The sequence below is a fragment of the Ursus maritimus genome, unplaced genomic scaffold (assembly GCF_017311325.1).
Source record: "Ursus maritimus isolate PB19 unplaced genomic scaffold, ASM1731132v1 scaffold_7, whole genome shotgun sequence".
In the NCBI taxonomy this organism is placed as follows: domain Eukaryota; kingdom Metazoa; phylum Chordata; class Mammalia; order Carnivora; family Ursidae; genus Ursus; species Ursus maritimus.
In genome coordinates, this window is record NW_024426885.1 from 70,910,712 (window position 1) to 70,924,897 (window position 14,186).

A 14,186-nucleotide genomic window follows, 5' to 3' on the forward strand; every position below is an offset into this window, starting at 1 on the left:
ATATTCCTCCACTCACTGATTTATTCATTCAACAAATATTTTTGAACATGTCCTGTGATGGACCCAGGAAAGAAGGCAAGCCAGCCACAGCCTGCATGTCCAAAGCCTCAAATCTAGGCCCAGAACCCGAAACTATATGACAGAAGGGAAGGGTCCCAGGTGACAGGTGAGAGGGTGCCTCGGGGGCCCCACCCCACTGGGAGGCACACAGTGGTGCCCAGACACTCAACTTGGTGGCCTCTCTCCTCACCCTGAGAAAGGACATGGGGGGCTGCTTCCCACCATCACATTAGATAATATCACTTTTTTTTCCCTCTGAAAGGTCAGAGGCACAAAATAAGTCAGCACCTCCATTTCTATAGGGCTAGCTGTCCAAATAGACTGGGCCTACGCGGCGTGAAAGTGAGTTCAGATAAAAGCGTATTTTATTTTATTTTATTTTATTTTATTTTATTTTATTTTATTTTATTTTTAAAGATTTTATTTATTTATTTGAGAGACAGAGAGAGAGAGTACGAGTAGGGGGAGGGGCAGAAGGAGAGGGAGAAGCAGACTCCCCGCTGAGCAGGGAGCTGGACGCAGGGCTGGATCCCAAGACCCTGGGATCATGACCCAAGCTGAAGGCAGACACTTAACCGACTGAGCCACCCAGAAGCCCAATAAAAGCGCATTTTAAAAATCAACAAATTAAGCGGGTATTTCATAAACAAGATGCCAGGCCACGGATCCTGTAAACGAGTGGGCTGTTTCCAGACCTCATTATATAGAAGCCCCTCGTTATTCCTACTGTCCTCCGCTGTGCCCCCCCCCCCACATGATGCAGGCGTCTGCCCTGCTGGGCCTGGGGTTTCAATGGTTTGTTACCATATTGGCCTTGGCTCTCTGTATCAGCAGTTCCCATACTCTAAATATGGGGACCCCCCCAAAATGTGCCAGACTCTCACGTGATAATGGTTGTATGTTTAATATTTCTTGATTAAGAAAATACATAATGACAAAAGTCCATACAGAACTCAGGCATGCAGGGGCGCCTGGGTGGCTCAGTCAGTTAAGCGGCTACTTTTGGATCAGGTCATAATCTCAGGGTCCTGGGATTGAGCCCCTCCTCGGGCTCCCTGCTCAGCGGGGAGTCTGCTTCTCCCTGTGCCCCCCTTCCCTACCACCCCCTGCTCATGCTTCTCTCTCTCTCTCTCTCTCAAATAAATAAAATATTTTAAAAAACGAATTTAGGTATGCTTACGAGCAAATATACATTTTGTACCCTCGGCTCCAGTCACTTGGAACGAGCGCCTCCTCCAAGGCGCAAGGGGAACCGGCAAATCCAACAGAGATCTAGACTCCAACACTGTCTGGCTAATTAGAGACACGGAGAAATGCGGGAAAATGGGAGTGAGCGTTGGCTCTGCGTACAGGCTACGGACCAGTCTCTCGCAGCCCTCGCTTCTGCGTCACCACAATGTACGCTCAGCACCCTGACTTCCATCTTTGTGACCCATCCAAAAGGCTTGTGTGTAGAAGCTTCACCAAGTACCAGGTTGAGGAGCGATTGGGATTTCTTCCTTCATTCTGTTATTGTCCTTATTTCCGACATTTTAGACTCAAAAAATATATGCTTTAAGTGCTTTCTCTAGGACTGCTTCCTTATCTGCGAGGCAGGGAGGAAAACAGTGCAGAACTCCTAGGGCCGCCCTGGGAAAGTGAGAGTCACGGTATTCCTGCAGAGGTCCTGCTGTCGGGTCACTGACCATGGTGTCCAGCATGTAGAAAGCATCCATGATTTTCCTGATTGGTTGTTGATTGACTGATCGATTATTACCATTGTTGGCACAGGAGAAGCACAGAGAGACCACCCATGGCTCACAGCCCACTCTCTCAACTTTGTTTGGACAGCTCGCCGTGGGCATGTTGGGGACGGTCTGGTCCATCTCCCAACGACAAGAAAGCGAAATCACCGGTCAGGCTCCTAACACCCACATAATCAGGGTGTTGGCTGCACACAGGGTGTTTGGCTAGACAGCAGCCGAATCTGCGGCGGCAGCTTTGGGTCTGAATCATCATTTTCCGAGTCAGGGTGCTGTTGCAGTACTGGCAGCCTCAACCCAAACAAAGCTCGCCCTGTCGGCTTGCTCGAGGGGTCTTGGCTTTTGTGGCAAGTCGCTTTCTCTTTGCATGTGAAGGGGAAACGAACCAACATTTGCTGGGAATATTCCAGGACTCTGGTGATACTCCAGACTGTGCAAAGTGCTTCTTTATTTCATTTTAGCTAACAGCGACTCTGTGAGACAGGCATGGTTACGTCCCATTTTTCAGGCAAAGAACCTGAGGGTCAGCACATATAAGGAATTTGCCCAGAGTCAAGCAGCTCATAAGAGGCCAAGATAGGATTTTTAACCTTGGTCCGATTAATTCAGAATCCTATACTCCTTCGTCCTAATTCCACAGACTGGGCGAGGTCACTCTGAATGCTGACCCTAATCTTCAAAGCCCCCTCCAGTCCTCAAAGGGAAGAATCCACAAACCCCGGGGCACTGGGCACTTTGCTCCTTCCTTCTTCAGCATCTTTATTCCCCAAATGCCAAGGATGAATGACCTGCCAGAACAGCAAGGTTCCTCTGGGGGTGGGGGACCCTGGGTCAGGAGGAGACATTCCTCGAGCAAAATGTAATGTGCAGGACAAGCCCCACGGAGTCTTCTCCTCGGTTAAGGGACTTAATTCCAATAGCAAATTGAAGGAAGCATGGGTCCCGAAGACAGGCCTTTTCAGAAAGAGGGATGTGTAATTTGTTTCAAATACATGATAGCCAACTGTGGGCTTTAAAAAAATCTTTGAAGGATAGGGCTGCCTGGGTGGCTCAGTCCATTAAGCATCTGCCTTTGGCTCATGTCATGATCATGATCTCGGGGTCCTGGGATCAAGCCCCATGTCAAGACTCCCCTGCTCCACGGGGGGTCTGCTTCTCCCTCTGCCCCTCCCCCTGCTCGTGCTCTCTCTCTTTCTCTCTCTCTCAAGTAAATAAATAAAATCTTTAAAAAAATCTTTGAAGGATAAATGATAGGCATCGAGGCTATCATTATTTATAAATCCGTGATTAAACTCCTAACCACTATTAGCCCCTCTTCCTCCTAATTGGGCTCTACTGAAGTCAGCTATAATTCTCAAGCCGGTAAACCCTCAGAATCATGTGCTAGAAAAATAGTAAACTCCTAATCATCAGAGATTAGGAATTTCCTAACTCTACCAAACCAGGAAATATTAGCCCATTAAACGTCGTGGTTTAGGGATGATGAGAGGAGTCCAGTGACTTCCCAGAGTCTTGTTGCAGGATTTCAGAGATGTTGGTGCCTGGAGGGAATTAAGGTAAGCAAACAGGGTTTTCTGATGGCTACCTGTCCAAAGGTCACGTCATACTTAACTGTTGGGCACCCTGATAGTTTAATTCAGGATGAATGAAAATAACTGTTCACTTCTTGCTAGGGACCCTGCATCTCCTCAGGTAACAGACTCTGTCATAATCAAGGCCATCCTAAGCGGGCTTGGCAGCCCCAAGAAAGAAATGGGGAGAATAGTGGAGCCCTCGACTCCCCTCGTCTGCACCCTCCCCGAGGAGAGCAGACGGAACTGTCCGCAGAGCAGCACGACCTCAGACAGCAGCCTCCCCTCATCTTCCCATCTCAAAGCCAGCGAGTCTCGTTACTGGCGTGCTTCGTCCGACCCGTCAGCTCGGAGATGTTCTAAGAGATCGAGTCAACTGTGTGGCTGCTGAGCTTTGGCCCTTTTGAAGGCTATCCCAGAACATATTGGGACAACATGAACTCTCAATACCAAAAGTTAAAATTATTATAAGTCCTGGGGATCTCATGTACCGCATGGTGACGACAGTTAATAATGCGGTATTGCATATTTGGAAGCTATTAAGAGAGTAAATCTTAAAAGTTCTTATCACAAGAAAAAACTTCTGTAATTATGTGTGGTGACAGATGTTAACTAGCCTTACTGTGGTGATCATTTCGGAACACATACAAATATCAAATCATTATGCTGTACACCTGAAACTAAAATGACGTCGTATGTCAGTTATTCTTTAATATAAAAAAGGTAACTCTCTGATTTCCATGATGAATAGGAACCCAAATAACCCAAAGGGCAGATAATAATACAGTAAAAGCTGTCGGACCTGAAAATGAAGTTATGATGTTTTATACAGAAGCTTCAGCTTTCAAATTACACGCTTATCCAGATAAACACATAAATTGTCTCCTGGTACCAAGCATCCGATGGGGAATGGATGTGACCACGTGCCTCCTGGGTGACAGTGAGACCCTTACTCCAGACGAAAAGTGGGCATCCTGGATAAAGCACCAAGCTGGATATCAGGGGCATAAATCCAGCTGTCTGATTGGCGAGATTTAGACCCACCCAACCTGAGTGAGTAACTCACCAGAGTGAGTTTGGAGTGTGAACATGGGTGAAGTCTTGTCTCCTCTTTCCATCACTCCCTTTGGTTCTCTGTGTCAGTCAAGTGAGTAAACGCCCAGCCTGACCCGGCAGCGACTTTTGTCAGCATCATCTGTGGCTCCCCACAGTGTGGACGGACAGCTCCTTGCACTGTTGCATGCAAACTCACGCTCCCGTTATTTCATATGAGAACGCAACGCTAACCCCCTGACCCCCTGCCAGCGCTTGGTCACCCTGAGTACACTGGCCCCACATCTCACATGGAGCCAAAGGGGGAAATGAGAGCCTCTTAAGGAAAAGTCTGTTGAACATAAAATAAAAGTGCCTTTGGAGACCCAGATGTAAGGCGATACTTCCAGGTGTGGCCAGGGGAGGAGAGGAATCACTTGAGCAGACTGCTAGAATAATGGAGCTTGTGAGTACGTTAATAGGTGGGAGAAATGTTCCTAAATGTCATCCAGTAATGCAGCCCTTGCCCCATCGGCCAGGCTGATAGGTCCGTGTAACTGAACGCAAAGCGCCCGGATTCCAAACGCCCCACACAACCGCCAGGGATGCCGAGCGTGCATCCAAGCACTTCACTGAATTCATCTAGAATAGTCTCTCCTCTGATGTCCGAGCCAAAGAGAAAACCTGTTCCCAGACAGAGCGGGGGTTTTAGAAACTAGGTGACTATTCCCCAAGGAGACATTGAGGACATTTGCCTGCATGCGAAATAAATCACGATTGAGAGGAATCAATTATGGACCCATCTGCAGTTCATTAATATGATCTGTTGAAAAGGAGGCCAGATTCACCAAGTCAATCCGAAAGTCTAAAAATAGCACTAATGTGAGCCTGGCCCAGTGCATGCGAGGCAATAAAGAGATGTCTACATCTGCTAGAGGCAGAGTCCCTGGACGCTCCCTCACTCTTTACTACTTATCCTCAGTGGTAACTGGGAAGGGAGGCATTTATCTGCTTTCCAGAAAAAGCAAAACACATTCCATGAGGATCACTGTGGCCAAAAATATCATCCTGTGCTGATGCAGGAGAATAAACGGACGTTGTCTTCCTGCTGCGTAAATCCTACATGTTTCAAAGATCTCGGAAGGGTCTCCTCTTAAATTGTTCAAAGGGATACATCTCCCTTGAAGAGACGTGGGAGTCACTTGGGTGCAATTAGGAGATACACAGATGATCAATTTTTTAAAGAGTTGATTCATCGTGATGCATTTATTCGAAAAAAATAGAACTGAACACACCCAACCTGTGATTCCAAGATGTTGCTTGGGCATTAAGACAGGTGAGAAGGGCAATTGTTCCAATATATAAATGCTAAATACATTGGTACAGGTGGTCTGCAAAGATGGGAAAACAGAAATCAGAAGGTGGCACAGGAAGGAAAACGCTCTGCTAGGGCCGAAGCCAGATGGGTTCCCACAGTGCGGACGAGTGACGTGGGGCACAGTCATTTTCACAGCCTCACTGAACGCAGAACCACCAAGCTCTCTAAACGCCCAGGGGCCTTACAACATGAAGAAGTCTTAATCCTAATGAACGGAGTGACCAAAGAGAATTCCTTTTCTGATCTACCATTTCTGGGCATAATCTCTGACGGCTGAACCAAGTGTGCCCATTGCCCTGGAGGGGACAACAAAGACTGCTTTGCTCTTCTGAGCCAGCCTGAGGCTACGGGCACAAGGAAGGAGCTCCTGCAGACTTCTGACAGCTTCTCCACCTCCCCGTGACCTCATCCCTGAGAGAACAAGCAGGAGCTTTTGAACCACACTTGTTCATGTCCTGGGCTGTTGAGGGATGCCCTGGTAGGAGACACGTGGACCCTGGAGGCACTCATATGGGATTGTGATTTCCGAGGGCACCTGCACTTTGCTGGGGAGGTCATCTTGGGGAGCTGGCCATCAACTCACATGGAGGAAAGAAGAGTTTGTAGCCTTTTTACTTACCAATAAAGCTCTCATCTCTGGCTAAATAAACTGTGGCTTGTGCCACGATGGAATACCGTGTGGCTGTTAGAAGCAGCGAGTTAGAGCAGACATGGAAACAGAGAAAAAGAAGAAGGAGTTGCAGAGTAACATTTTAGCATGATTTGCTTTTGTGTAAAAAAAGAGGATTTCAATATGCTTGCATATAAACACAGAGTATTTCTGGAAGGATTTACTGAAAGTGTTAACGATGGTTGCTTATCCAACAGTGGTAGGAGAGGGGGCACCAAGTGTGGGAAGGAGACTTTTCAGCTCCACTCTCTAGCTGTCTGTGTGTTGGCAATTTTTGCAGTGATCTATACAGCTTTGATGACAAAAGCCTTTTGAAAGATAGCAAACAATGGGAAAATATTCCAAAGCTATGTCGATGCCCCAGGAATAGCAGTCCATGGGACGTATGTTAGAGTGAGCCGTTCGCTTGCATTTACGAAATAATCACAGTACATAATATACACATTACCTAGTCATCATTATGACAGAGACTCACATTTACCTAATAATCATGATCCAGAGGGCATAGTGCGTAACCATCCTAGGTATGAAACCTCTTCGCGCAGAAGCACGGGATGGACAGGGAGCCCTTGCAGTAGCTGGGGTGCGCATGAGCCTGGACCCCCCTGGCTCCAGCGATGAGACAGCCCCTCCACCACTGGCTGTACTCGCAGCCCCAGGTGGAGAGCCCTGTCCGCGTCGGGGTCTAGTTTAGCCGTATTACACACGTTAGCTCTCATCCTCACGGTGTCTCTTGGTCGTGGGTTCGATTTTTGTTTACTGATGAGGAAATCCAAGCTTTGGAAGTTTACCCCATGACTGTGAATGAGAAACTAACTGCCCATCAACACCCACGCCCTCCCGGACACAGCATGAAGTTCTCACTGGGACTATATTTCTCTGCCGTCCAGTCAATGAAATGTGGGTGTCACTTCGGGCTAACGTAAGCTGCACTTTCTCTCAGCTTCCGTGCAGAGATCGCCAAGGCCCTAGGGGACGGCATAGGCACAGCTGGAAGGAGCCTGGGTTCCTGCATCACCACCTGAGGACAGTCACCCACGGACCTGAACAGGACATAAGCATCAGTGTGAAGGCTCTGAAACTGGAGGGTCTCTTTGTTATTGCTGCTCCCGTTACCCTAAGTAATGCAACAAGCAAAAGGAAGTACCAGAATGCCGGTAGATTTCAAAGGATAGAGGGGAGGGCCAGGACACCAGGGCCACTCGCCTTCCACGCACCCTCCCTCGCCGCCATGCTGAAATACGCCCAAACCACATTATGTACCCACTCAGCTCCTCGGAGGCCTCAGCCAGCCACCCGCCCAAAGGGGGGCCCTGGGACCCAAGCCGAGTGGAGAAACCAGAGTGTAGATGTGTGTAGCACCCCAGCCACGCAACCCCGCTCAGCTACCTTTCTCTGCACGAAACACGATTTGAGGGTGGGGATGGATGCCGACCCCCTCCACACTGACTCGTGCCCCTAGCCCTTGTCTAGTTCCAGATGGAGAGGCGTGACGAGGTCCCAAGACTATCTACTCCAAAAGGGACTGGGAAGGTGGGGGTCGGATCAGAGCTCCAAAAATCTCTATTTTAGAAGATGTCTCATCCCTGGCATGACAGGTGGCCCAGAAAGATCTGTTGTCCAGTGAAGGGCCCTCTTCATGAGCTGTGGGGAACTGAAAAACCATCATCTTTGAGGAACATGGAATGTTGCTTTGATGATAGGTGTCGTCTTTGGCTTCTCTGTCCAGACGTGGTCCTGCAAGTGAAAAAGGGATGGGTACTGATAACCACACAAATAGGGGGAAAGGAGCAAGAAGAAAAAAAGGCGAGGATTCCTTGATGACATTCGGGGGCACCCTGAGAGGAAGTATCCATCCTTGTTCTGTTCATTAGCCCCTGCTCTAGCGGACCTCACAGCCTCCCAGCATCCTCTCGGAGAGAGCAGTTGTGCTGGCGATGGACTTCACATCTGTGCGAGGCCCCGGAGAAGTCAGAGAGAACCACGTCACCTCCCACTGCAGGACTTCCATGAAGACAGCATGGCTGGCTGGTGGTCAAAAAAACAGAAATGAGGCCCAAGCCCGGGAGACAAAGGAGGAACTGCCCAGTCAAAACCAATCAGAGTCCGTTGGGGAATGAAAACAACGTGCTTCTGTGGTAAGCCTATAGAGAGGCTCTTTTCTAATATTTTCCAAGACCTCAGCTTGTTGGGGTTTTTGTTTTGTTTTGTTTTTTATAAAATCCTACGCAAGAAAATGTTACACAGAGGCCCTGTTACAGCAATTTCTTCACAAACGTTGCATCACATTCTCGGGGGTGATATTAGCATTTAACCATACTAAGAACCAGTAGATACAGATACTTGAAAACTCAAGTAGTTAATTTCCTCTTTCAATGCTAAGTGTTTCAGTGATGCATCCAGAAGATTCTATGACATTTGTTAAGAAGAAAGGTAATCAATGGGGCGCCTGGGTGAGCGTCTGCCTTCGGCTCAGGGCATGATCCCGGCGTTCTGGGATCGAGCCCCATGTCAGGCTCCTCCGCTATGAGCCTGCTTCTTCCTCTCCCACTCCCCCTGCTTGTGTTCCCTCTCTCGCTGGCTGTCTCTATCTCTGTCGAATTAATAAATAAAATCTTTAAAAAAAAAAAAAGAAAGGTAATCAGTGATGTTCTTTTAGGAGAAAACAACTAATTAATTTTCTTTAAGAAAGAAGAAAAACCATTTTTTCCCCATTCTAGTTTCTTAAAGAACTAGAATAGTTGGGAATAGTTCTTGATTAAGTAGCTAGCATGAGTGCATTTATCGGTGGTGTCATTTTCTGGTTTCTAGCACCGTAATTGTCTGTATGTTGATACACTCAATATCCTGACAACAGATGTTTCCTCCAGTTTGTAGGAGATATTCACACTTTGTTCCCAGGCTCTCCTGAAGGCACTGAGGATCCAGGAGTGATGAGATCAGCCCTCGTGGAGCTTATATTCTGATGGAATAAAGAGGTGAACCCCAAGAAGCTAAGCCCCCTGTTCATATTGACGTCTACACAGCAGACCACACGTGCTGTAAGGTACATTTCAGCTGTGTATCCAAGTGCCCCAGAAACACAGCGGGAAACTTGAACAACCCCTCTCATGACTTCAGGCCTTTCCCTAACTCCAGCGAGATGGGCCAAAATGTTTCAGCTCCTAACACAGGGCAGATCTCAAATATAACATGTGACTCAAAAGCAGTCGGTGAGATATTGCCCCTTTGGCGAGTGTCTGATTGGTTCCAGAGGAAAGATTTTAGACAGCCCGGCTCAGAGCACGCGTCTGGAGGGGAGTCTTCGGGGCCTGGGTTTCTGGCAGGCCTCTGGGCTGAGGGACTAGCAGGGCTCTCTACGTGCTCACACGTGATGTACTGTGAGACACACAGCCTGTGGAAGCCAGCGGGGTTTTCCACGGGGCCAACGCACTGTCCACCTGCAAGCTGCTAACCTCACTCCACCAGCCCCTGACGAGGGAGGCTGGGACGTGTTTTCAGGGAGTGGCAGCCTCTTAAGCCTATAATCATGTCAATCGACTTCAATTAACTAATATCACAACACTGTGATGGAGACTTCAAGAAAAGATATGAAAATGGTCGTGTTGTCATAGAGCTGAGCCCATTAAGGAAAGTTGACCATCTTACTCTGGGCCAAGCCAAGTGGTGAGTCAGTCAGGGACAGGGCGGACATTTTCTTTTCAGTAAGTCGTACTTCCTTTGATGAAACAAGTAATGGAGAAGCCAGACACAGAACGACAAATGCTGTAGGATTCCACTTATATGAGGTCCCTAGAGGAGTCGAATTCACAGAGATGGAAAGTAGCGTGGTGGCTGCCAGGGGCTGAGGGCAGGGGGAGGGGGAGTTAGTGTTGAATAAGGACGGAGTTTCAGTTTGGGAAGATGAAAAAGTCCTGAAGACGGATGAGGGTGATTGTGGCACAGCAGTGCGACTGGACTTAATGCCGTTAAAAAATGGTTAAAGGTAAATTTATGTTATGTAGGTTTTATCACAATACAAAAAAGTTATGGGACTACCCGTTCTGATTCTTTAATTAGCTCATTTGAAGATCAATTGCGTTCCGTTCAGCAATTTCCTTCTGTATATGTGCTGGCCTTTCCACAAGGCTTTAGACGGAGATTCTTAAGGACAGGGACTATTTATCATTTACCATTTGAGCCCCACAGCACCCGTACAAAGCCCTGATACATAATGCTGGATAAATGTTATTTGAAAGGAAAAAAAAAAAAAAAGAATGAACACATGGACCCAGCATTGCCTCATCACCGAAGGCCATGCCCCTGCACCGTGTTTTTCCTAAAAGCATGTCCGTAGAAGGGTAACAACAACAAAACCAATGGACATTATTGAGTGTTTTGCATTCAGAGTAATTAAGACTTTCACTCCCCAAACCCCACCACCATTAAGTACAGATCTGTAGGCATACTGCAAGCTTCCTGCCTGCATTTCCCACAAAGCCGTCCTCACTCCACTCTAAGAAGAGGGGGGACTGATGAATGAACGAGTACATGAATGACTTTCCTTCCCGGTCCACGGGGCTAGATTGTCCCCAACCAGAGAGCAGAACCTTCCATGCAGAGAGCCTTCCTGGTCCCTGGAGAGGTAAAGGAGCCACCTAAAGTTGGTGGGGCGTCAACGTCCCTTTCCGGGGCAGCTCCTTCCTCTGGGTGAGACAGGAAGTGATCGCCAGCTGCCCTCCCGCTGACTCAGCCGTGAGACCTTTACAGTAATCTGACTGCACGGCTCGGGTGCTTCCCTGGGCAAAGACTTTCTCATTTTCTGGTAAAGCGGATCTCTGAGGCGCGGGAAACAGCAGCAAAAGAAAAGAACAGCAGAAAGAGACACTGGCGTTATTCAAAGCCAGGGAGCATGCGTGGCACAGGGGAACTGAAATGCCTTTTTCCTCGGTTCACTTTTCAATGCTGAGCAACCCTCCCGGTGTCCTCAAATTCCTAAGAATTTTTTTTTTTTAAACATCTCACATTTTGGTACTAAATAAATCCAACCATTTGCGCACTCCAGTCATTTTTAGCAAGGAGTACATTAGCTGTTTTCTCTGCAGAACAAAACCAAAACCTCATTTAAATGAGAAGCTGTGTACAAAAATAAGGGGGCATCTTCTGGTTAGTGCAGCAGAATTGCTAGGAGTTTGGCCAGGGCTCCTGGCCCGCTTAACCATTTTCTGGTGACATTAAGTACATTCACCGCGTTGTGCAATCCTCACCACCAACCATCTCTAACGACTAGGGCGATCTCAAAATATGTAATCATAGTGAGAAAGCTTTTTCTGGGCTCAGAAATTCAGAATGACAGAAACTATCATTTGTGGCATTATCATGGAGGAGAATCTGAAAAACCTCCGGCCACAAAATACCTAGATATGCCCTACAAAAATAACAAACATGGTTTTAAAAGCACAGCTGAGATCAGTAAAGGAAATCCCTGAGGCCAAAGCCGGCTGAGCACCGGAGCGGGTGCTGACATTTTGGCTGCCGTGGGAGCTCTGGCAAGGAAAAAAGTCACCTTGAGTTTCATAACCTCAGGCCACACTTCACACAGCCTTGGGGTTTAAACTGACACACCTGTACAGTCTGGGAACCCCCAGCCTAGTAAATAACATGAAGAGAGTCCCAATCTAGTCATTTCGCAGCGGTACTCGCTGCAGCAAATGGGAAGTTTCTCTGTGGCAATTGATCCCCAGCCTCAGCCACACAAGATTCCCATCCCGAGGGTTCTTCGAAACAGAAGCTCGCGATCAAAAACTACAGAATGGGGGCGCCTGGGTGGCACAGCCGTTAAGCGTCTGCCTTCGGCTCAGGGCATGATCCCGGCGTTATGGGATCGAGCCCCACATCAGGCTCCTCCGCTATGAGCCTGCTTCTTCCTCTCCCACTCCCCCTGCTTGTGTTCCCTCTCTCGCTGGCTGTCTCTCTCTCTGTCGAATAAATGAATAAAATCTTAAAAAAAAAAAAACTACAGAATGCTTCAAGGGACACGAGCACAGAGAACTGGAGGCAACAGACACAACGGGCAGCGTGGGTCATGAACCTTGGGAACCCCAAGAACGTCGGGTAGTGAAACAATGAGAAGGGGCTAAAAATGATGGTTAAGATAATTTAAAAATGTAAAAGGGAGGATGAAAATTATGCGCAAAATAATCAGACTCTGCTTTAAAAAAAAAAAAAAAAAGACCAGGCATATTTGAAAAAGGACCAAATATAACTTCTAGAAATGTGTATCATTAAAAACAGAAACGTCGTGAGTGGGTTCTACGATCAGATTAGACAGCTAAAGAAAGAATGTGACCCAGGAGATGGTGTGGAAGGAGACCACCTGCAGGACAGCACAGAAAGACAGACAGACTTTCAAAATGAAAGAGAAGTTAAAGACGCGGGAGATACATGAAGCCCTAGCATGCCTCACACAGGAGCTCTGGAAAGAAAGACTGGAACAAGAGGCAATATTTTAAAGATGGGGGCTGCGAAGGTTCTAGGAAAGGATGAAAATCAGATTCAGGAAGCAAAATTGGTTTGAAGCAAGATACACAAAAAGAGACCCATTGTAAAGAGAAACTGCCGAAGGGCAAAACCAAGGGCGGGGGTAGCTTGACGGTAGAATTTTCAGCAGCACCAATAGAAGCCAGCAATCAGGGGACTCTTTTCAAAGCACCAAGATATACAGGTTGATCTTACTCCGTTTACAAGCTAAAAATAGCAAAGGAACAAACTAAGGCTAAGTCATCGATCATGCTTAGGGTTAGTCATAAAAAGTTACTTCTGTAGGAATGACGGACTTCGTGGGGGGGTGAACTGCACAGGGTCCCCACTCTTGCCCAAAGCTCTGCTGTCTCCAGCCTGAAATTTCATAATAATATTGAACAAGGAGCCCTGCAGGTCCAGTTTTCACTAAACCCTACAAATTATGCTGCTGGTCCTCCATACACGCCCTGAGGACCTGGTACCACTGAGAAGCAAGCAAGCATCCTATACAACGTGGGGTCAAGTTCATTAAAACAAACCAAACATCATACAGGAAAATATAAGTCTTGTAGCTTGAAAGACAGAAAAAAAGATTTATGCCAATATACTTGACAGGGTTTTTCAACTACAAGTGTTCGAGTCTCTTGTACACGGGGAGAGAAGGGAAAACCAAGCTCTGTCAGGGATAGTACTAGAAAGGAGTGAGATAAATCACCAAAAAGCAAATACCCATTAAGCCAGGTGGCTCGCACAATGTACCCAGGAGCTGATTAAAACATAGTGGACGATGGTGGTGGAAAGAAAAGTATCTTTCTCAAACACAGCAACAGAAACACTCCACAGGGGGCGCTTGGGTGGCTCAGGCTGTTAAGCGTCTGCCTTCGGCTCAGGTCATGATGCCAGGGTCCTGGGATCAAGGCCCGTGTCAGGACTCTGCTCAGCAGGGAGTCTGCTTCTCCCTCTCCCTCTGTGCTTTCCCCTGCTTGTGAATTCTCTCTCTCTCTCTCTCTCTCTCAAATAAATAAATGAGATCTTTAAAAAGGAAAAAAGAAACACTCCACGGCATCACTGGTGAAGTCTATATATTGGTCCAAATCCGAGAGCTAGAAACACCGTAACACCAATCAAAACAATCTAAAGGCAGTCCCTCTGCTCCTTCAGATTATAACAGGTAATGATAAGGACAGGCTGCTTTAAAAAGCATCACAATGCATCTCACCGTTTAATGTTTT

The 14,186-nt window shown here is 47.4% G+C and overlaps 1 long non-coding RNA gene across 1 annotated transcript; it reads right to left on the minus strand.

The window, feature by feature from the left end:
* Positions 1-5,656: 5,656 nt before the first annotated feature.
* On the minus strand, positions 5,657-8,637 carry LOC121101266. Its single transcript, XR_005833229.1, has 2 exons — positions 8,345-8,637; positions 5,657-8,190 (listed from the first exon to the last, which is right to left on the minus strand). It is a non-coding gene; the product is annotated as an uncharacterized LOC121101266 (long non-coding RNA).
* Positions 8,638-14,186: the final 5,549 nt, after the last annotated feature.